General features: G+C 39.0%; 1 long non-coding RNA gene across 5 annotated transcripts in view; it reads left to right on the top strand.

Moving 5' to 3' along the window:
- The first annotated feature begins 640 nt into the window (after positions 1 to 640).
- LOC136007789 (uncharacterized) overlaps positions 641 to 20723 on the top strand; it is a 91816-nt gene continuing 71733 nt past the window's right edge. For 4 of the 5 annotated variants that reach the window (XR_010609852.1, XR_010609855.1, XR_010609854.1 and 1 more), the window contains exons 1-2: positions 641 to 826; positions 7943 to 8121. This is a non-coding gene — a long non-coding RNA (uncharacterized LOC136007789). The remainder of the gene's footprint in view (positions 827 to 7942; positions 8122 to 20723) is intronic. The other variant, XR_010609853.1, reaches the window with a different exon arrangement.

The raw sequence follows: 20723 nt of genomic DNA, 5'->3' as shown, positions 1-20723 counted from the left end.
TTACCTGCCCATGGGAAATTGTACCAGCCCACAGGAACAGAGCAGATAATAGAGGAAAACCTGTGTGTAATTTTGTTGAAAGTTTTCCTCGTAACAAGGTTTTTAATCTTTCCTCACCTCCTCCAGGGAAGAACATATGTTTCTATTTCTGAAGTCAACGACAGCCCCTCTTATGAAGGTCTAAGCAGAATTATTAAAGTAAAAGGTCTCAAAAAGTCACTTTATGTAGCTCATCAAAGAGAAAGTATTGATTTGAACAGTTGCTAAGCATGCACGTAGTGCAGTGACATATAGCGTCACTTTAGCTGATGAAAGAGATCAAGTTTTAATGGTTAGAATACAAGCCTTATCTTTCCCCTCCCTCCCCCAATTAGTCAGGGGTGTACACACAAGCAGGGCAGAACTGTAACAGGGGCCATCATGAGCCCTGCATGGTGCAGAGATAGTCCAGGAAAGAGAAAGACATACTACAACATCACTGAAACCAGCCCTGGCCGTGGGGTTTGAGTTTAAGTGGAGCTCTGGATAGAGAGTGAAGTGTATGGGCAGTGTCTCAGCTGAGGCCACTCAAGGCAATCATAGCCTACAGCTGCCCTCAGGCCCCTCTACAAAGAGGCACGTAGTTTTAAATAGGATTTAGTAGCAGGGAGTTCTCTGGTTTCTGTTATGGAAAAGATCTGGTTAGATAGCTCTTTATTCCTGTGGGTTTGTCTTGTGAATGCTGAAAGCATTGGGGTATTTAGGGACTGGTGATAGTTCTCTGTGGACCTGCTCCAGTTCTCTGCAAAGATAACACATGGTAGCACCAGCAACGCGGATTCTTCAGGTAAGAGCACTACACTTGTTTCTGTTTTAAGTGCAGCACTACCCTACAGAAATCTGTGCAGTGTCCCCTGAGTGTCCTTAGGGGCAGTGGGGAGGTGAGACTGACAGATAACATGAAAAGAGCTCTGCTCTGGTACTTCCTTGCCTGGCACAGAAAAGCAGCTGGAATGCATGTGAAGGGAGTTATGCTTGATTGTACAAATAGATGCTTCCAAAACACATCCAGAACTTTCTTCTTGCTGAATAGCTCCAATAAGGGCACTGAAGCAGAGCATATAAATTTCAATGAACACAATGTAGTCAAGCTGAAAAAGTCATTCTTCTGTAAGTCAATAGTGTAATATCCAGGATTTAGCACGTCCAGATGCAGTATTAAAGTTCAACAGAAATAGTTCCAGTGACCTTGAAAATGGGCTTTTCTACGGTGAAGATATAAGCTGTACTGCTGGAATGACCTGCAGAGTCAGCAAATGTCAGCAGCTGTTGAATGCAGCTTTTAGCTTTATAATGTACTTGAAAGTCTAATCAATAAGCCTGACTTTGGGAAATACAACCATTTTCTTCTTCCCTCTGCAACAATTATGCTTTATACTCCCTTTCAAATCACTTAAAAAGTACTTTTACTGCTTTTCAAAACATTGAATTGGTAGGTATGAGACTGCTACTTTCTTGTTGATTTAGTATTGAAAACTTGCAGATAAATATTTGCAGTATAGGTACGTCTGTGCTAAAAAATAAACAAAAAAATGCTTCCAAGGATTCCCCTGGGGTTTGGCTTTGGGCGCTGCTAAGAAACAAAAAAGTATAAATGCCAGCACAAGATAAGGCCTTGTTCAGAATCTGATGTTTGCAAATGAAGGCTGTAGACAAAAATGCATGCTGGTAGCTAAATTCTTTAATGCTGAGATAGATGAAAACAGACATAGGAAACCTGGGTTTGCACAAGGTCTTTTACAGGCAATGGCAGTCTCTTGATAACTGTTTGCAGCTCGTGCGTTGGAGGTTAAAGTCTTTCATGTTTGCTCCTCGATGCTTTAACAGGCCAGCTCAGGTGTTATGCAGCTTTGTAAGGATTCCTAGCCAGAAGCTGCACACAATCACAGCATTATGAGGGACTTGGAAAGCTTTAGATTTGGAAAGCTTTCAAGCCTTTCCAAAGCTTTCTATTAATGAGCACAATTGCACTGTGTCCCTGTGGGTACATAGGCTGTTGCATGACCCCGCTGTGGGCTGATTACTACCATTCCCACTGTGTTAATTGCTGAAAAGCCCCCTGAGGTTTTAATGGGAATCCTTGCAGAGTAAAGTGCTAGCTAGGTAAAGGAAGGAGGCAGCCCCCTAGTTAAGACCCATCATCTTCTGTCTCTACAGGATAGAGAAATGTAGGGTTAACTCATATTCTTATAGCTATTGCTAAGAGGTGATTCGTGAGAGGATGAAAAGGAGAAAGCAATATGCACAGGCTTGGGGTGGGGAGAGTCCCTGGATGCTGCTGCAGTTGTTACTGACTGCTTTCCCTCCGCTTCTCATATACTGTCTGGCACTGGGCAGCAAAAGCTTCAAAGTGTGAAGTTGAAATGTTTCATGTAGGAGATCTTAATACCAGTCTCAGGTTCTCCTTTCGTTCTCCTTTGAAAGTACTGCAAAATACTGAAAGTACCCAGTAGACTGGCTGATGTCTGTACGTTCTGATGGCTTTTCTGTTTGGTTTTTTTTTTTTTTTTGTTTGATTGTTTGGGTTTTTTGCTTGTTTTCTGTTGACCTTTTTTATTTTTATTAAGAAATACATTCATGTGCACGCAGATCATCAGTCTCTACCTTCTTAGAATGATAAAATTAGTGTTTGTGTCTATTTTTAGTTTAAAGACAGACTCTTCTTGGATGGTTTCCTTTGAAACAAAGGAGATTAATAGTATCATATTTTTTTCCTTAACAGACCATAAGGGATTTTCTGCTTATTTCTCCAAACATCTGGAAAACACTTCAGAAATTCTTTGTATAATTCTCTTAACAAGGTTCCTATTTAAGCACAGGTCATGTGTTATGAAACCATTACTGAGTGAGTTTAGCCATATCGCTGTTTGTTATCTTTTGTGTGCTCATTGCTAGTCTCTTGGTGGTAACTGAGCAACAATAATTTTGGAAGTATCACAGTCTTGAGACTGATTCCTAAATTTTCTGGAATAAGTTCTGTACTCTGTTAACGATGTCTGGAGTCAATGGATTTGTGCTGGTGTAGCAGTCAGATATAACTGTCTCTGAGGGCCAGCTAGAACTTGTTTGAAGCCTGCTATGTTAAGGTCAAATCAGTAGTAAACTTCATTATGGATCAAATAGTAAGACTTTTAACTATTTTACATGTGATTTTGTTAATGTGCAGCTTGAAAGCTCCCAGGTAGGATGCATCTGGATCTGGTGATTATGCTGTGAGGTTTCAGCTTTATCATTTGAGGCATTAGCTTTGACTCAGCATTCTTACTTCAGATTAGTGATGCAAAACATTGCCTGTGTACATCTGAAGCTCCATAGTGGCTGTAACTTTGCAAAAGTACTGTTGACAGGCTATTTGAAGATTTCAGACATCTTTGCTTTTATTTATCTATGGCTGCTGTCAGCTGTTTTTAAATGGTGACTTTTCCTGTAGAGGAGGACTGTATTTTCTCATGTCTATGCCAAGGTTCTGAGGGCAGAGACTCTTGCAATGTAATCCTTAACTGTTGCATGCTTCTCAAGAGTAACATCATTTTGGTGAGTCAACTCACCAAAATGGTGTTACTCTTGAGAAGTAACAACTGTTTCCCTTCAGAATCCAGGGAGGATGGAGTGATACAGCAGACTGTGTTCCTATTTGTCTTTTGCATTTATTTCTGCGTAGATCAAAGGCTTTCTGTTAAAGGCTCAGTACATTTAATAAAAAGCCAGATGTGCACATTGATGTGGGTGTATGGGAAGACTCACTGGTGGTGTCACCTCTTCAATACTGAAGGCAAGATCTTATGAGAACCTGCAGTGGGCTGCTGGAATCTGCAACATTACAACTCCACGTGTAAATGCTGTTAGCATTGTCAGAAAGACACAGCACCTACAGCAGCCTTTAAAAAGCTGAATAAACAGTGGATTTTTATTTTTTTTTTTTACAATTCATGGATATGGAGGGATGGACCATAGATCTGGTGACGGAAAGCCGAACCTTTCCGAATGAGGTCATTGCTTCAGAGACTTGGTTATGCAGCTAGTTATTACCAAGTGTAAGCTTTACTGCTGTGCAGAAATAAGCTGCTTCTTTGGCACTATATGGCTTTGTGCTCAAGCTCCAGCTATTCGTGTTTAAAATGATGATGTGTTCAGTGGCACATATGAAATAAATCAGTCTCAGGAGAGAGTCATCCCCATCACCTAATATTGTGATCAGAGTTACTGGGATCTGGAAGGCAGAAGGGGAGATGAACTTTTAATGTAGGTGTTGTTATAATTTACAGGGGAACTCTGGTAAGTTATTTTTTTAAAAAAAGAAAAACAAGTCTTCATTTGGATTAAGTTTCTTGTACATGCTGAAATGTCACAGCCAAGTGGCAACCAAGTCTTGTTTCATCATGGTCTGACAAGACTGATATCCAAGCTAAGAAGAAGGGTAGATATTTTAAAATCAAGATTTAAAACAAATCTGATGCACATGTCAAACATCCTGAGGTGTGGGGAGGCACTTAGGAGATGCCACTTAGGAGAACAGTACCTAGTGTGGTAACGGGATCTAAATCTCTCAAGTCCATGTGAAATGCTCTGCACAAAGGCTTTTTGTGCTCCAAGTGTAAACATGAGATCTTAAAAATGAGTGTGTTCCTTCTATCTTGAGAAAAAAAAAAAAAGTAATTTTCTTAAAGCTAAAAAGCACTGCTTCCCCTGAGACTTGCATTTGTTTTCAGTAGACATTGTCTTAATCACTATTTTACAGTGTTAAGCTGTACCTGTAGTTACCTGTCTTAGAGAACATAGGAATTCACTTAACTGATTGAAGTCAAAGATCTTTATTTGTGCAAAATAGTCCAGAGCTCATGGTAAACCTGTCTGCTTGTGATCTCTTTCTGTTTGAGAGTGCTTGAGGAAATCATTACATTGTAAGTAGATATAAAGTCTTTGTTGGAATAATTTTTTTTTGTTTCCTGTAAAGGAAATGCTTTCTCAACAGATCAACAGATAATTTAAGAAATCTAGCATAACCCTTTTTAACTTTAAATAATCTTTACTGACTTAATAGTGTTTGTCATGATTTTCCTGACATTCATGAATTCCAGAGTCTTATATTTTTAATGGAAACCTGAAGATTGCAGGGATATGTTTCAAGAAGGGAATTTAGCAACTATATAGTTTCTAAGTTCTGTGCCCAGGAGATCTTAACCACTGAAAGTGTAAACTAAGATGAATTAAAACTTTGTAAAATCAAATAGCCCATCCTATAAATGCTTACTAGTAGATGTACTTTGTATAGGTAAAAAAGCTTGTTGACTGCTAGAGGGATGCTTGAAAGCTAATGGAATTATTTTGCGGAACTGAAGCTGAAATACCAATGGAAGAATCTAGGGATTGGTCTAGTTTTAGACCTGATATCTCTGACTTCCTCAACCTAAACAAGGGTGTTGCCTTTAACTGAGCCAGGGAGCAGTCTTTGTTTTAAGGCTAGAATGAGGACAAGAGCTTGAGCCTCATCTGAGGTCCAGGTATAGATCTTAGTGCGGTAGTTCCATCATATCTGGTAGAACATATTTATAGTATAAAAAGCTTAATGTGAAGCTTGCTGTAAATCAGGAATAGTGGGAATGCTCATACTCTTTGGAGCATGCCAACAGTACACAGTGTTATGAGGACAGGGATCTTAAATGCACTTCAGAGTTGATGTTTGACTAGTATATCAGCTTTAGGAATCAAAACAGTGTTGGCTTCATTGGGTGTTGGATAGGTCCTTTAATAAATAAACCTTATTCAATAGAGGGTGGAAGAACAAGATGTGAAGGGGTAGAGATAATGTTCACGAAGCGGTTTGCTTGCTTTTTAAATAGAAGAATGGGAAACATCAACAGAGAAAGGGTACATTAAATAAGGATTTATTTCCTTGACCATGTGGGTGTAATACGGTGATATATCTCCATTTGATCCCCCAGCTTTGAAATACTGAGGCACTCGGGAGTCCTCCTTTGCGTGATTGTCCATTTGCAGGGCATAAGTGCTGAAGTCCTTCATGCTCTATTACAAATACGGATATTGGGTCATGTAAACTACTGTCCTACTTGTAATTAATTTACTTCCATTCATCAGAGACTTGAAACTTTTATGGCACAGAACAGCAGTTGGCCACAACACTACTGAAACTTATGTGGACAGAGGATCTGGCCCAGTGCCCTGAGCTGCCTGTGAGTGAAAAATTAGGTTAAAATTGTCAAGCCCTTTCCTTCTGTGTGTTATTAAAGGGAAATATTTTGGCCTGTATTATCAGTTAGCTAACTTGTCAAATGCTTGATTTTTAGCTTAGTGTCATTGGAGTATATATGAGGGGTTTTATTCTAATTCTTCCAAAATAGTGCATGCTATTCCACGTAGGAAGAGTTTAGTTTTCGGTACTTGAGTGTTCTGTCAGTGAGAGACCAGAAACTCTTGATATGAGCAGGCAAGACCCCCAAATGGAAGGGAAAGTAATCTGCATTTCATTGAGCATGTTATTTGTTCCACCAGGTCATGTAAAACTTGTTCTTTATTTCCATGCATTGCTTTTTGTCTCGGATGCCTAACCTTAGTTTTGCTTTCAGTAACTGAAAGATGCTGAGAATCTTATTTGCAAACCTCTGACTTTAATGCTCTTGAAATCATTCTCTCTGGGTCAGTGCTGCTTCTCCTTGGTGGCAGTGAGTGTACTTCAGCTAACAGGTCTGAACTCTGGTGTATGTTCTCAGCACCAAGCCAGCCTCACTACTGTGCTTCTTATATGTTGCTCTTGCGCCCCTCCCAGGCAGTAAAACACACCCTCCCACCATGTTAGTTACTCAGCAGCTTCTCTGTCAGTTCAGTTACTCCAGTAAAGCCTTTACGTGCATCTACTGCATCTCTGTGGAAGTTGGGAAACAGCAAGGGAAAGATAAGTTTCCTCCTGCCTCTGTCACCAGTACCTACAGCACTGGTCCACCAGACTTGCTTGTCTGCTGCTTTGCTGTCAGATTTCATGCATAGTATGTAATTTTAAAAAGACATTTAAATAGCAAAGACAGAGTAGTAGGCAGCGAGAAAAGGTGTGGAGGGCTAACACACACAGGAAAAATATAAAGCTAATTAGAAAAGCTTGGGAAAAGCTGGGGGGTTGTGAATGACACGTTCAGGATGAGAAGGAAGATAGTGAAGTGCTAGTCAAAGGGATGACTATAATTGGATACAATCTCTTCTTGGGTAGTTGGGTTAGATGGTTAAATATGCAGATCATTCCTTGAATTACACCATCCTTGCTAAATCACTTATTAGACAGAATGATTTAAGAATGAGGAAGAGTCCTAGCTAGGAAAAAAAAAAAAGCAAAGCAACCCCCCTCCCCCCCCCCCCGCCTCAAGATACCCAACAAAAATGGACAAAAAACCTCCCAGTAAAACAAACTCCATCTTATTTCCTCCATATTAGAACAGATTCCTGATATCTTTCCTTAGATACGGTGTGTTTGTACAAATTAGCAATGTTATATTGTGCATAAACACAGAGATCAGAGTTAGGTCTGCAAGGAGAAACCTTGAGTGTTTCCTGGTGCTTGAGCTCACTGTCTGCTTTTTTAAAATCTTAAATGGTATTTTAATTAATCTAATAGAGTATGTCTTGTTGAAACAGACCTACCATGCTCATCTAGTCTAACTGCCTGACCACTTCAGGCCTGACCAAAAGTTAAAGCAGTGTTTGTCTCTCAAACACTGGGGCATGAACATCCCCCTGGAAGCCTGTTCTGGTGGCTGACCACCCTCTCAGTAACAAAATGCTTCCTAATGCATGTTCTAAACTTCCTCTGGCCCATCTTTGAACCATTCCCACACGTCCTATCACTGGATACCAGGGAGAAGAGATTACCATCTCCCTCTCCACTTTCCCTCCTCAGGAAGCTGCAGAGAGCAATAAGGTTGCCCTTCAATCTTCTTTTCTTCAGACCAGATGAGCCCACAGTGCTCAGCTGCTTCTCACAGGACATGCCTTCCAGCCCTTTCACCAGCTTTGTGGCCCTCCTCTGGACATATTCAAGGACCTTCACACCCTGTGGTACCCAGGTGAGGTACTCAGGTAAGGCTGCACCAACTCTGAATACAACAGGAAAACGCCTCTTTTGACCAGCTGTTCATGCTGTGTTTCGTGTACCTCAGGATGCGATTTGTCCTCTTGGCTGCTAGGGCATGCTGCTGACTTGTACTGACTGCTGCTGACCAGTACCCAAACCTTCTCTCCCAATGTGTATTGGTGTCCAGTGTTACTCTGCCCTAGGTGAAGGATCCAGTATTTGTACTTGGTAGATGTCATTGACTATTCAATGCTCCAATCTGCCTAGATCCCTCTGTAAGGCATCTTGTTCCTTGAGGGAGCCAACAGTACCTCCCAGTTTAATATCAGCAAACTTACTAAGGGTGCACCACAACATTAGTCATACTTTTCAATGCATACAGCTGAGGAAGGGAAGTGTACCTATGGCATGTAACTATAAATGTAGTACTTGCATTTTTCTTATCACTATGTTTTCATTTGCTATCAGCTGCTTCAAGACTGGCTGCGTAGTCAGTTCTTGAGTATTTTGAATTTTCCTTAATCTGCATTTAAGATCAGTTGCTCAGGATTGGAAATCCTTAAACTTTTTAAAGAATCTGTGTTTTCCAGAGGTTGGTATCCTTATTATTTGCTGAAATTGCACAGTCCAAGAACATGCAGCTTAGTCTGATCCATAACAGCTTGTTAATCTAGCCCGTAGTCTATAAGTAAATATAAAGGCTGATATTTCTGCCTGTTGGATTCTGTTGTAAAAGTGTCAGACATGGCTGGGATAAGCCTAGTGCAAAGGTTTGTTTTTCACAGGCATTACTCTAGACATTGCTGGGGTGGGGAGGGAATAAATTTGATATCACTAGGACCTGGCTGAAAAATCTGACTCTCTTCTATCAGAAAAAATTGAGTGCAGTGTCAAAAAATGTTCAGGAAAATAATAAAGTAACACTTATGTTCTTTGTTTCCTTTGGAGAACACTGGAATGTTTTCTTTTAAACTGTATTTGCTTAATATGTTAAAATATTTTTGTATTATGTAATAATCTTCAGTTGAACTAACTATGGGAATCTGGTATGTTCTTTTGACTAAAATTTTTTAAATATCTTTCATTTATTCCTCTGGAAAAATAAAACCCATTTAAAATATTTCTTTCTTGTAGAGGGATAACTAATTTTTGGTTTTGTACCTGTTATACCCTGTTCTAAACAAATTGAATTTTTCAATTAAATTTTAGGGCATTGACTGGCAGTGGAGGTGGGAAAGGGAGGGATCTTGCCTGATTTGACATTATCAGTTATGTATTGGTAAAATGAAAAAAGTGAATTGAGAAGCTGAACCTGAGCTCCTTCAGCAGCATCCTCAAGCCTGTCTACAAGCTTGCTGCTTTCCTTTAGATGAACTTAACAATACCTTTCCTTACTAACTATTCATTTGCTAATGGACAAAATTAACAGATATAACCGATATCATAGGGAAAGTGATTTTTAGATTATGAGTTTTTTGCATCTCTGCTGCTTTTAATGAACAGGTAACTCAGTGTCCACAAATCTCTTCAAGACCTCAAATAATTAGAACACATACAATAAAAACAAAGGAGACTGTAGTGTAACTTGGAGGCTGCTGTTCTGAAGGTCCTGTATGTTGAGCTTTGCTGTAGCTCTACTCTGTATCCTGAAGAGAGGATCGAGGCACAAACTGCCTTCTAAACTGCCAGTGATCTTTCTGGGACCATCTGCCAAAATTTTCCATCTTTTAATCTCCTGAACTCTTACAAATTTGGGTAGTAAGCTGAAGGTATTGATAACTAAGCCATAAGGAGTAGAATGTTAACGGGCACCAGATCTTGCCCCCATGCTTTGTAGATTTTGGCTAAATGGACTTTGTAGCACACAGCTGCTCAAGCTTAATGGCTCTTCAAGAAGTCCTATGCTCTGCTTTTGCTAGACTGATGGTAGGTGCTCCTCTTCCCCTGTAGAAGGGATTTAGTTGAAACTTGGGGGGGGGGGTGGGGGTGGGATAAATGTTCAAGAGAAACAGTCTGACATGACTGTACTTACAGTAAGAGATGCCAGGACAGGAGTCCCATTACAACAACCTAACAGTGGGTGTGATGTGAGTCAAGGCAGCAGCGTTGGAGCTCACAGCTTGCTGAATGGAATTCTTTGGAAACAAGGGCTCCTGCTTTCTGCTTCCTTCAATACACTGGCATGCTCCCTTCCCAACTGAGGTATATAATTTCTTTTGTGTAACTTTTTCCAAGAGCCAGTTTTCTTTTGGAAATATGTAACTGTTGGATGTACAAAAGTTTTGGCAAGATGGATTTCTGTTGTTTGCCCCAGATAATCTGAGCTTCATAGTTTAGTTAATCTTGCTTTTTATTGTTTTTATTTTTAACTTCAGATTGCTTGTTAAAATCCAAGAAAGAGGAGTTGAAGAAAAACACAGCCAGTTTGAACCATGCTTATGCAGTGCTAAGCATACTGTTCCAGTCAGAAACCATGTGTATTTTACCTTTAAATGTATATTTGCTCCAGCAGTTCTTGCTTATTTCAGGTATTATAGAGAATAAAAATATATAGTAGACTGTCTTCACAGAGAGTGGCTGCAGTTAAACTGTATTGGGTAAGAGGTTCTGTCTATTAGTCTGGAAATTCAGGTCTGATGCTGGATGTTGTGCTTAGGATGTGTAGTTAATTCTATGTCACATGAGCCATTAGACATGCTAATACAGATGCAATTACAATTAACTATTTTTAACTTGCATACTGACAAATATTTATATAAATCCTTAAGTGGTAGGATTTTCTCCTAAATTTAACTTTTTAGAGCAAGCAAAAATCTTTTCTAGCTTGCTTTTCAAAGTCAGTGCTTTACCTAATTCCCAAGCTTGGTCATTTTCTGGGAGCTGGCTTATTAGCAAACAAAGGAAAACATCTTGGATCTTCTCTTGGCTACAGTTGGGGTTTATCCACTGGGACTCCTATACTTCTGATAGGAATATATGACTAACAGTTAAAACATGCAGCAGCTTAAGCTGCCCAAGAGAAGTCTTTAACATTTTCCAGTTAGACTTTTTTCACAAAAAAACCCACAACCCTGAAGCTTCCTAGTCCAAATGTCTGCAGATGTACAGGGATGGGAAGGCAGTATTATTGCGTTTTTAAAAGCACTAGGTACTTTAAAGACTTTAATTGGTTCTTTGATAATTAAATGAGTTGCCCACCTCACCTAGGGGTTTAGGTTTTGTGTACATGGCCAGTACTCTCAAAGACAATAAAGAGACTATAGTAATGATCCCTGGAGAACAGCACAAGCTAAATGTTGTTTCTTTTTTCCTTTTTTTTTTTTTTTTGTTTAACCCCTAAGGAACTGGTAAATATAATGGCTGGTTTTCACATACGCATGTTTTCTACCTGAGGAATTTAAATATGATTAAATAAAATCTTCCTAGGGGAAGAAGATACTAAGCTTACGGTGAGGATAGAAAAGGAGAGATTCAAAAGGTTTTATTTTGAAAAATAAAAATTGCAGAACAGGTTCATTACTGTTGTGCTTTAACACTTAGCTTCTCTGTACATTTCCTTGAGAGGCTGTAATTTTATTTAATGTGTTTGGTATTTGAATGAAGAAAAATAAGAATTGAAAATGAGGTCAAAGGTCTATGTATCCTACTTTAGTGGGCTAGCCTTCTAGTGGACTGCAGAGCTTCCAGTTCCTGACGTTTAGGGAAAGAATATGAGAGCAGGCAGGCATAAAGTGAAGCTTTTCCCACTCTGTCAAATGCTTTCAGCAATCTGTGTCTTAGGGACTCTCATAGTCGAGGACTGTATCCATATCTTCACATTTAATATTTCTTGCAGGACTTTCTAGCCCGAAGCTGTCTAAAGGAAAGCCTGCCCTAAAGCTAACCCAAAGGCAAACAGCAGATAGCAACAGGCTTAGTTTTTTTTCTTTTTAACATGATATTCTATTTTGTTACTGGATGTTTTTTGCAGCAAAAGCAGGATAGACATTTCCCTCAAAAAGAAGTTACAAGACTGCAATATCCAGACCATAAAAAATGGCCAGTCTGAGATAGAGGGATGATACGGTTTTGCTCACATAGGCTAGTAATACTTGCAGGATGGTTCTTGCAACTTGATGCAAGGAAATTGGTGCTCTCATACCAGAGAACAGGTGTGAAAGTACCGCTTATTGCCTTTCTGGGGCACATAGCCACTCTACCTCTTTGACTCATGTCTATGGCAAATTTTATTTAATCCTGTTTATAATTTTGTCCCTCTAGATTTTCTATAATGTACATTTTATTGAAGTAGTGCTTCTTGAGATAAATACTGTATGTTTAATAAGCTCAGTATTTTCAATCAATTTTCTTGACCAAAAATAACACTCAGGCAATTTTATACGCACCCTGTAAGGCAAGTGTGCGTATTTGCACATTTATCCTCAAATGTAGGATGATGGCTCTGCTGAAGGCTTTTATGGGAAACATATTCAAATTCCTATTGTCTAATTCAAAGTACTCCTCACTAACAGCATTCATTTAAAATGCATTAAATATTAACTTTCAAAAAGAAAATTAAATAAATGATTACTAAGGGGAATTAGGCACTTAGGCACACTAAAACATAATGGGATTTAATTTGTTGAGCGTTCTCAGCCCTATTTCTTAAGTTCAGGCTTTTATGTAGGAATTGACAAGAATGCCAAGTAATGGCCCTAGATGGGATTTCTTTTGGTAAGCTCTAAGCAAGATACAGAAAATCTAGTTTGTGAAATCCTGAAACAGCATTGCTGATTCTTTGTTCAAAACAAAGCAACCAGTAAAACAAACTCACATGATGAATGCTTGTGTAACTAGCCTACTTGGTAAACTGAGAATGATTAATCTGGTAGACAAATCAGTAAGGTAACCCCCTGGGAAAGCAGCATCAAATATCGGTACCATGCTGCAGTATGTGTGTGCAGTACATCATAGTGTAAGTGTGGTCTGAGACTGGCTTCTCTCCTTCAAGGCCATTATGTCCCTGCCAAATGCTATTTCTCCATTTACTTGTTTTCCAGACTGTGAAATCTGTAAGACCAAATGCTCCAGGTGGTGAATTAGAAAGAAAAATCTTTCTTGGTAACTGTTCAGCATACCTCCCCCATATCACTCAGAGGGACAACTCTGTATTACCTTCTGCTTTCCTGCTCCCTGACAAATGCCGATATCTGAGTGCTGCTGTGATCTGCCACCTTTGGTCATGTTCACCCTAGCATTGCTGTCCCCTTGTCTTCTTGTAACCAAGAACCATGTCTAATAAGCAGGAGGTAGGAACATGCTGTCACCTCACTACTTTTGAAAGGGCTGATGATTTGACCAAGGAGCATTTGATGTTTGATTCAAAAAGTAATTATGAACAACAGCCACAGACCTGGTGTTGCCTAATGTGCTATGGCTAAACCCCATTTTTCCTGCTTCTAAGCTGAATGCTTTTTTTTTTTTTTCCTATTGATCTTTCAGAACAGTTTCATAGTGTTGTCCTATTCTATAAACATTTTGGTGAAAAGCTTCAAAGTACTTAATATTTTTATAGGTTTATATTGTTTTGTCTAAGCTGCTTGTACCAGATTAATAAGGCAGTCACATAATGTTATTTCTGGTGAGGTAAGATAAATGAATTATAACTTCTAGACATCATGGGCCACTTTGTTTCTTTTAGCATCAACATTCCCCCTGCTCCCATGTGTATATGTGTAAATATGTGCTTGAGTAATACCAGAAGGGGAAGCTTAACTTGGTAATGGATTTCTTCCTTTGTTTCCATCCAGTAACACTCTTTACACAGGGTCTCTTTGAGTTTCTACTAAACTATCAGTATTTTAGGCATGAGCAATTTGCGACACTTTCTGCACTGGAGATAGTGACCGATACAGTCTTTCAGGTCAAGTGATTTACCAGTCTGTTTCACCAGCATCCTAGTCACTCAGATGTTTATCTTCTTTCAGTGTTGGCTTTGGAGCCAGATATCCAGTACAGACAAGGAATAGGAGTTCTCAGGTTGTTGCACAGAAAGTCTCACTGTGGAATGTTTGAAAATGTTTTTCCTTCTTAAGGTGGCTAACTTTGTGCAGAAGAATGGTTCCTGAAGACCTTCAGACTAGGTCTTTATTATGGTCAGCAACTTCTTCATAGGTAGAAATAACTGAGGGAGTTGATACCAAGGCCACCAAACACTTTGTTTTGAAACCTCATGCTAGCTTCTTTTGCTTCAGGGAAAAGAAAACAAAATAAAAGCATCCAGTCTTATGGGTGCAGAATATTTGGGGTGTTCTTGATTTTTAGTCCATGACTGCTTCAAAGACAGGATCTCTGCTACAAATGAAATTGCCTAAGTTATTTTTTTCTTATTCTTTCTCCTGCTTGAGTCAGAGGAGCAGGAGGACAGCTTATGAGAATTCATTTATTTTTCATTAACTTATTTTTCATTGATTTTTGTCTCTAGCTTTGTTAGTCATTTAAATTTGCCTTTACTTCCATTTCCACAGAAGCTTGGCAAAGATTTCCTCCCCACCTCTTGTTTCTCATGTAGCATTTATCTCTGCAATAATCATATTCTCTAGACTGCACTATTTTGCTAAGCTTTCATTGCTTACCTCCCTTCGAAATCTTAAAGCTTGGACAACTTTAGCACATTGATCCAGTCACTCTTTCTGCTTAGTACTAGTCATGCCAATTGGTTTTCCATACCATGTTTTCTACTCAGTTTATATGTTGCCTGGTTGACCATGTGTCTATAACTGATAACTTTTCAAAGAACAAAGTGGTGAGCTTAGGGTCTACAGATACCAAATTGAGCCCATGGAGTATGCTTTCGCACAAGTACCTTAGTTCAGGTGTAATGAAGAGCGGCTTTCACTTGTGAAAATAGTACTATATATCACATCAGTGATATCAAACATTAAAAAGAAATGAATTTACCTCTTCCTCTTCCCTCTACCTCTTGCAAAGTGCAGGTATCCTCTGTATTTCTGGAAAAATTGTGTCTTTGACTTGTGGTTGCAAATGCATAGATAGCTTTCTCTGCCTATTAATGGAACATTATTGTCTGTTTTGGGGCTTCTGTAACAATGCCACTTTGTGTGTACAGTTCATGTACTTATACACATAGTGACTTTTTAAACTTGCCGCTTGATGTATGAACTCTTGATCAAAATGAAATCTTTCCCACATGAATATTGCAGTGGTCCCATTTATATGACTTCTGATCATTATTGTGTTATCTGAGTTCCAGTTCTGCCAACTTCCTAGAAGAACCCTTTTGTCTAGCCATGTCTTTTTGTTTGCTTCTGGTTCATAGGGTTTGGTTTCTGTTTTCTGTTGGGTCCGGTTTTTGGCAGGTGGTGTTGGGGGTGGGTGGGAATGGTTTTGTAATGGGTCACTTTCTTCTCTTAACCAGAATCACTGAACGTAGTCTGGCTCTTCTTGAGCTTCAGTTTTTAGATTGAAACTTTAAAATAGCGTATAGCTATTTAAAAAGTTGAAGTACAGCCTTTTAATAAAGGATTGAACTTCACATCGGAGTACTGTTTTTGTCAGATTTCATTAAAAGAGCTAAAGGATTTGGAGCTGGTTTGCGTGTTGCTTCATTAATATTTTCAGCTTACAATTCTGCTTTGAAGTGAAATGTGCCTGTATTCTGCAACCCTGAATTTGAAAATATCCTTTACTGACATAGTGCATATTACAATATGTGCTGTATTGATGTTCTGGCTTTTAGGGCTGTGTCTACATCGGTAAATTACACTCTATGGACGAAGCTACACTACTGAAAAGGGAGCATGGTTTAACAGTGTGGATGCAAGCTGCCCTGAGTGACTTGTCCTCAGGTATGCAGAACAGGATGTGTCCCCTTTTGCTTATGAGTATAGGCATAGCTTGTGTTTGCTCCGTGAAAATGGTGAACAAATTGCTTTTTACGTAACTTTTAATTTAGAGGTAGGTATAGCGCCCTACATTGTGTGGCAAGTATTTTCTTTTGCTGTGTAAGATGTTGATGTTATATGTGACAGTGGTTTTCCTGCCACAAGTGGTGCCAGAATTTAATATTCCTTTCTGGATTTACTCCCTATAGACCTTCCCCAGAAGAGCAAATGGAAAAAGTCCTAGGCAATGTTTTGATTTGGAAAGGCATAGTAAGACTTCAAGGAGTTCCGTAGCAAGTTTGCTGTTTCATAGTGATTTTATGTGAAAGGCTATTGGAAATTGCTGCATGGCTGTAGGAAGTCTTGAGATAAGACAAATGGAAAGAATATACATGACTGTAACAGGTGGGTCAGAAATGTGACTTTTATAAAAGCTGAAAATAGAAGTAGTCCCTCCAGACATAGAAACGTGGTTTAGTAATAACAGAGTGAATTTCAGCTGGTTTCTTTTTGCAGTTGGTCAGACCATGTGATAAGTAGCTCATTTCTCTGTATGTTTGTGTTTTTGAGGCTTTAATGCCAAGATACTGCTTCCGTATCCTCATAATTCCTTGGCTTAGTGGAATCATTGTAAATTAATTTTACATATGAAGAAATTACTAATAATCTAAGAGCACTCTTCCTTAAGTAAGGGGGAAAAGATGCTTCATAGTGCAAAAAGCTATTATTGCCTTTGCTGTTTTGGTATAGGAGCAGTCACACTATTACCTTCTCATTATTAATTCCCTTAAAATGGATTGTAGCCACCTTGCCACCTTCCATTCTGAATTTAATAGACACTCTAATGAAATTTTCATAGTAAAACAACTTGCCAGGAGGTCAAGAAAGCCAAAAATAAAACTGGGAATTGAAATAATCTAAATGTCCTTTTCTTTTTCATTTATGATGATAGCGTTTCAGGCTGGAAAATGTGCTAGAAGCTGATTACCAAAGATAGGGGAGGGAGGATGAGTGGGTAAAGATAGCAGAACAGAGCATGAAGTGTTGAGAAAACACTGCCTCTTTTGCCTGAGTCTGAGAAGTTTCCATTCAATAGCTTGACAGTAATAAATGTTATGCTGCTTTAAAGCTTTCAGAATGACTTATAACAGAACCTTTTAATTGACTATTAGCATGGTTTTTGCAATCCCTTGAATCTATGGTGATTTTTTTTCTATAGTAGGATTCTTTTTTGTTGAAAACCAGAATTTTTAAGGGACTGTGTGAAAGGCACAGCAGGGGGTGGTAAATTTAGACATGCAGTTTAGGCACATTTTTTTCCACTCTGCAGAAGCACCTAAATATTTTTGTCTTGCTGGGAGCAGCATGGCAGAGTTCACTTCTCAGTGTTCTCCTGGGCCTTTCCAAAATACCTCAATCTGTTAAGGCCTTGTCCATGTGCTCAGTGGGAGCTGAGGTCATGCAATAAGCTTAAGTGCTGGAGCTCTGGTTGCAGAAGTAAATAAAGTTTGTAAAATATACCCTGCCGAGATAAACACTGTGCTTGCTTAAACATAATTAAGATTGAGAAAAAACATGTACCTGTTAAACTAGTCAGCAAGAAAAAGTGTCTGTTTTCCTGAGAAATGATATTACAAGAGTGATGGACTGTTTCTTAAGGGCAAGATGGTGGTATAGGCCTTTAGAAGCTGAAAGAAGAAATAATATTCATTAGCCTAACTCTCTTGCATTAACATGAGTGTCAAGGCTAGAGGTATGTGGAATATGTAATTTAAGCTGAGACCTGTTCTTCCTATGTAGACTGGATAGCAAAAACAATGTGATGAGGAAGACTAATCTGCTTTTCTCCATTTATTGTTTTTTTTTTTTTTTCTCCTTTCTGGGTCTTGTGGGAACCAGTACTGGGGCATGTGCCTGTGAAGAGTCTGTTTCAGACTGGAATTCTGACTCATTTCAAATGTCCACATTTTCCTTTATGTTGGCCACCACTGTTGTTCAGCAGCACGTGGAAATAGCTTGTCTTCCAATCCAAGTTTCAAGGAACAGAGAAAGTAAATGGGCATATATCTTGCTTATACAGATGGCTGACAACATCTTGAGGTTACCAGTGTGTAACCTGGGGAGCACTGGGAGAGGTCAGGAAGGAAGACAAAGCAGATGGAGAAGCTGTGAGCTAGCAGAAAAATTGCTGTTCTTGAGAACTGTAGACCTCTGTCGATTCCTCTACACTAAAGCTATACTTTCAGAACCATTTGAATAATTCAAACCTCACAGAGAAACCTTATGCAAGTACCTGTATTGCTTTAGGGCATCTATGAGGTCAAAAAACAAAGACCAAATGATGTGGACTATTCCTGGTTTATTACTGTACTACAGTATCTCTTCTAGCGATTAGGTGTGAAAGGTAAACTGTCCCATAGTAAACATAGCACTTTCATCTTCTTGAATGTCTGAATAGTCTATGTATGTAAACAGCTTGATTAGCAAGCATAACTTGAATCTTCAACATGTTCATAAAAAGGGCTTAAGACTCCATGAAGCAAAGCATGTAACAGTACCAAACACTTCTGCTGTTGCTAATGCTATGCTACTTAAAAAAACAAACCAACAAACTCTTGGTCAGATGTCCCTCCAGTTCAGTCTATTGTAAAGACTGCTCCTCTCCTAGACAGAAGCTTTATTGCTAACAGTTTATAACTGAAGTCAGCTAGCAAAGAGTTATAGTCCTTGCACATCCTGATTTAGCAAAGAAGCTTCTACGTACTATTTACTTGGTCATTGACTTAGTAGAGGCAAGAGTACAGTAGAAGTAACTTGGGACTGGGTGATGGGAAGAGGCTACAACTTACTAATGGTCCTGAACAAATAGTCTTGACAATATCCTGCCAGCCAAGTTTGGGTGGAAGTAGATTTCATTTAAATGAGCTATGAAATGGAAATCCCAGGGGTCTGATGTAACATCTTATTGCAGTAGTATACAAAATGTAAAGCGTGTGGGTGTGGGCATGATTACAGATTAGTGGATTGAATCACAGCTGATCCAAAAGACGGAGTCACACATCATTTTAAAAAGTGCATTTCTGCTGTGAAAAGGGAAAAACTCTTCACAGTTTTATATGAAATTGGTACAGCTGCAGACTAGACTAACTTGCTGTAATATTCTTTTATTGCGATTTTCTCCTCCAGGCAATAAGAATCTTGCTTTCAGAAAAAAAATCTCCTTTTCAGAGTAAGGATCTCTCTAAGTGCAAATGAAGACAGGAAAGGAAGAAGGTGTGATGTAAACTGATTTAAAATCAAATTAACCAACCAAAAAACAACCCCCAAACCCTCACAACCAAACACCACACACAAAAAAAAAAAAACACCCTAAAACCCCTCAAAATAACCCCCTGAACTCTAGAAGAGACATGCTGCACCATGAACCTTTCCAAATGAGGCTGGTTGGGAGAAGATAATTTAATATAGCAGTGGAGAGAAGATTTGTGAGGTCAAATGCTCAGCTAAGATTTATTCCTGTGCTGTGAGTCAGCTTGTAAGACAGGGGTACAATGAAAGCTCCTGAGTGCTAACTCTTCCTTGTTTCTGAACTTCTAAGACTACTCGCGTGCATAAGTGATTGCAGAAGCAGGCAGTATTTTACTGTACAAGGATTATTAATAAGGAATATTTTCAGCATGAGGCATTCTGGTTTCAACTTGGTTTGGCAGTTTTATTTTTGAGTGTGCCAGAAAAGCACTTGGCAGATGGAGGATAATGGGACAGAACTTCTCTTACAAAACTTTTTCTTCCCGGTGTCTGAGGAGAGGTGACTCTTTAAATGCCCTTTGCAAAAACGAGTTGCAGACGAATGTTCCTGGGCTGAGCCTAGGTGTAAGGACCACGGCCACTGTGTGCTTGCTTATGCATGCTCTGCTGTCTAGCGATAGGGTTATCCACTTTAATCCTCTTTCCTCCCAGATTTATTTTTATTCCTGGCAGAAGTAATCTGTGCAGATGTGCAAGAGCAGACTAGAGCTCTGATAGAATAGTGGATACAGAGCAGTACAGATCATTGGGGTAAGCTGGGCATGAACCAGAGTTGTTTGCTGTTACACACTGAATCCTTGTACCTTTAGATTTTGCCAAGATGTTGAAAAAGTTACTGCCGTCTGTAAAATTTATTAAATGATTGATTTCTAGTAGCAGAGTGGACTGGGGTGTGGGAGGGCCATATTGCATCTGATTTAATGTAGCTCAAGACATCTGAAATAATAAAAAAAGATTCCATATTTTGGTCTCTTGACTAAAATAGCAAATATTTCATTCTGCATAAATGAAGTAGGTAAAAGTGCAGACAAATGAATGTCTTGGTCTTGCTTCCAGAAAATTCATAAAGTCAAAGCCCATTTTGTTTAAAAATAAGTATATAAAATAAAAACACTTGCCAGAAGAGCCCTGAACCAAATGAAACTATGTCTTGTGGAGGGAGAAAAAAGGCTTTCATGACTTATGACTGTCATTCAATAATAAGTATGACTGTGGATCCAGTGATCAGGCTCACTTTCAGTATGTTAAAATATTTTCAACATCTCCAGTTCCTGTTACAGCAAGTTTAAGTGTTGTCTTCTGTCAAAGCCACATTTACACCCTTTAGATGCAAATTAAAAAGCGGCACTGAGCCCAACAGAGAAGTAAGTTGGTCCAAGAAGTACAGTAAGGAGTATATGTTGTGTTATGAATAA

This window comes from Lathamus discolor, chromosome 2, assembly GCF_037157495.1.
Source record: "Lathamus discolor isolate bLatDis1 chromosome 2, bLatDis1.hap1, whole genome shotgun sequence".
In the NCBI taxonomy this organism is placed as follows: Eukaryota; Metazoa; Chordata; class Aves; order Psittaciformes; family Psittacidae; genus Lathamus; species Lathamus discolor.
This window is presented reverse-complemented; position numbering and strand designations above follow the sequence as displayed.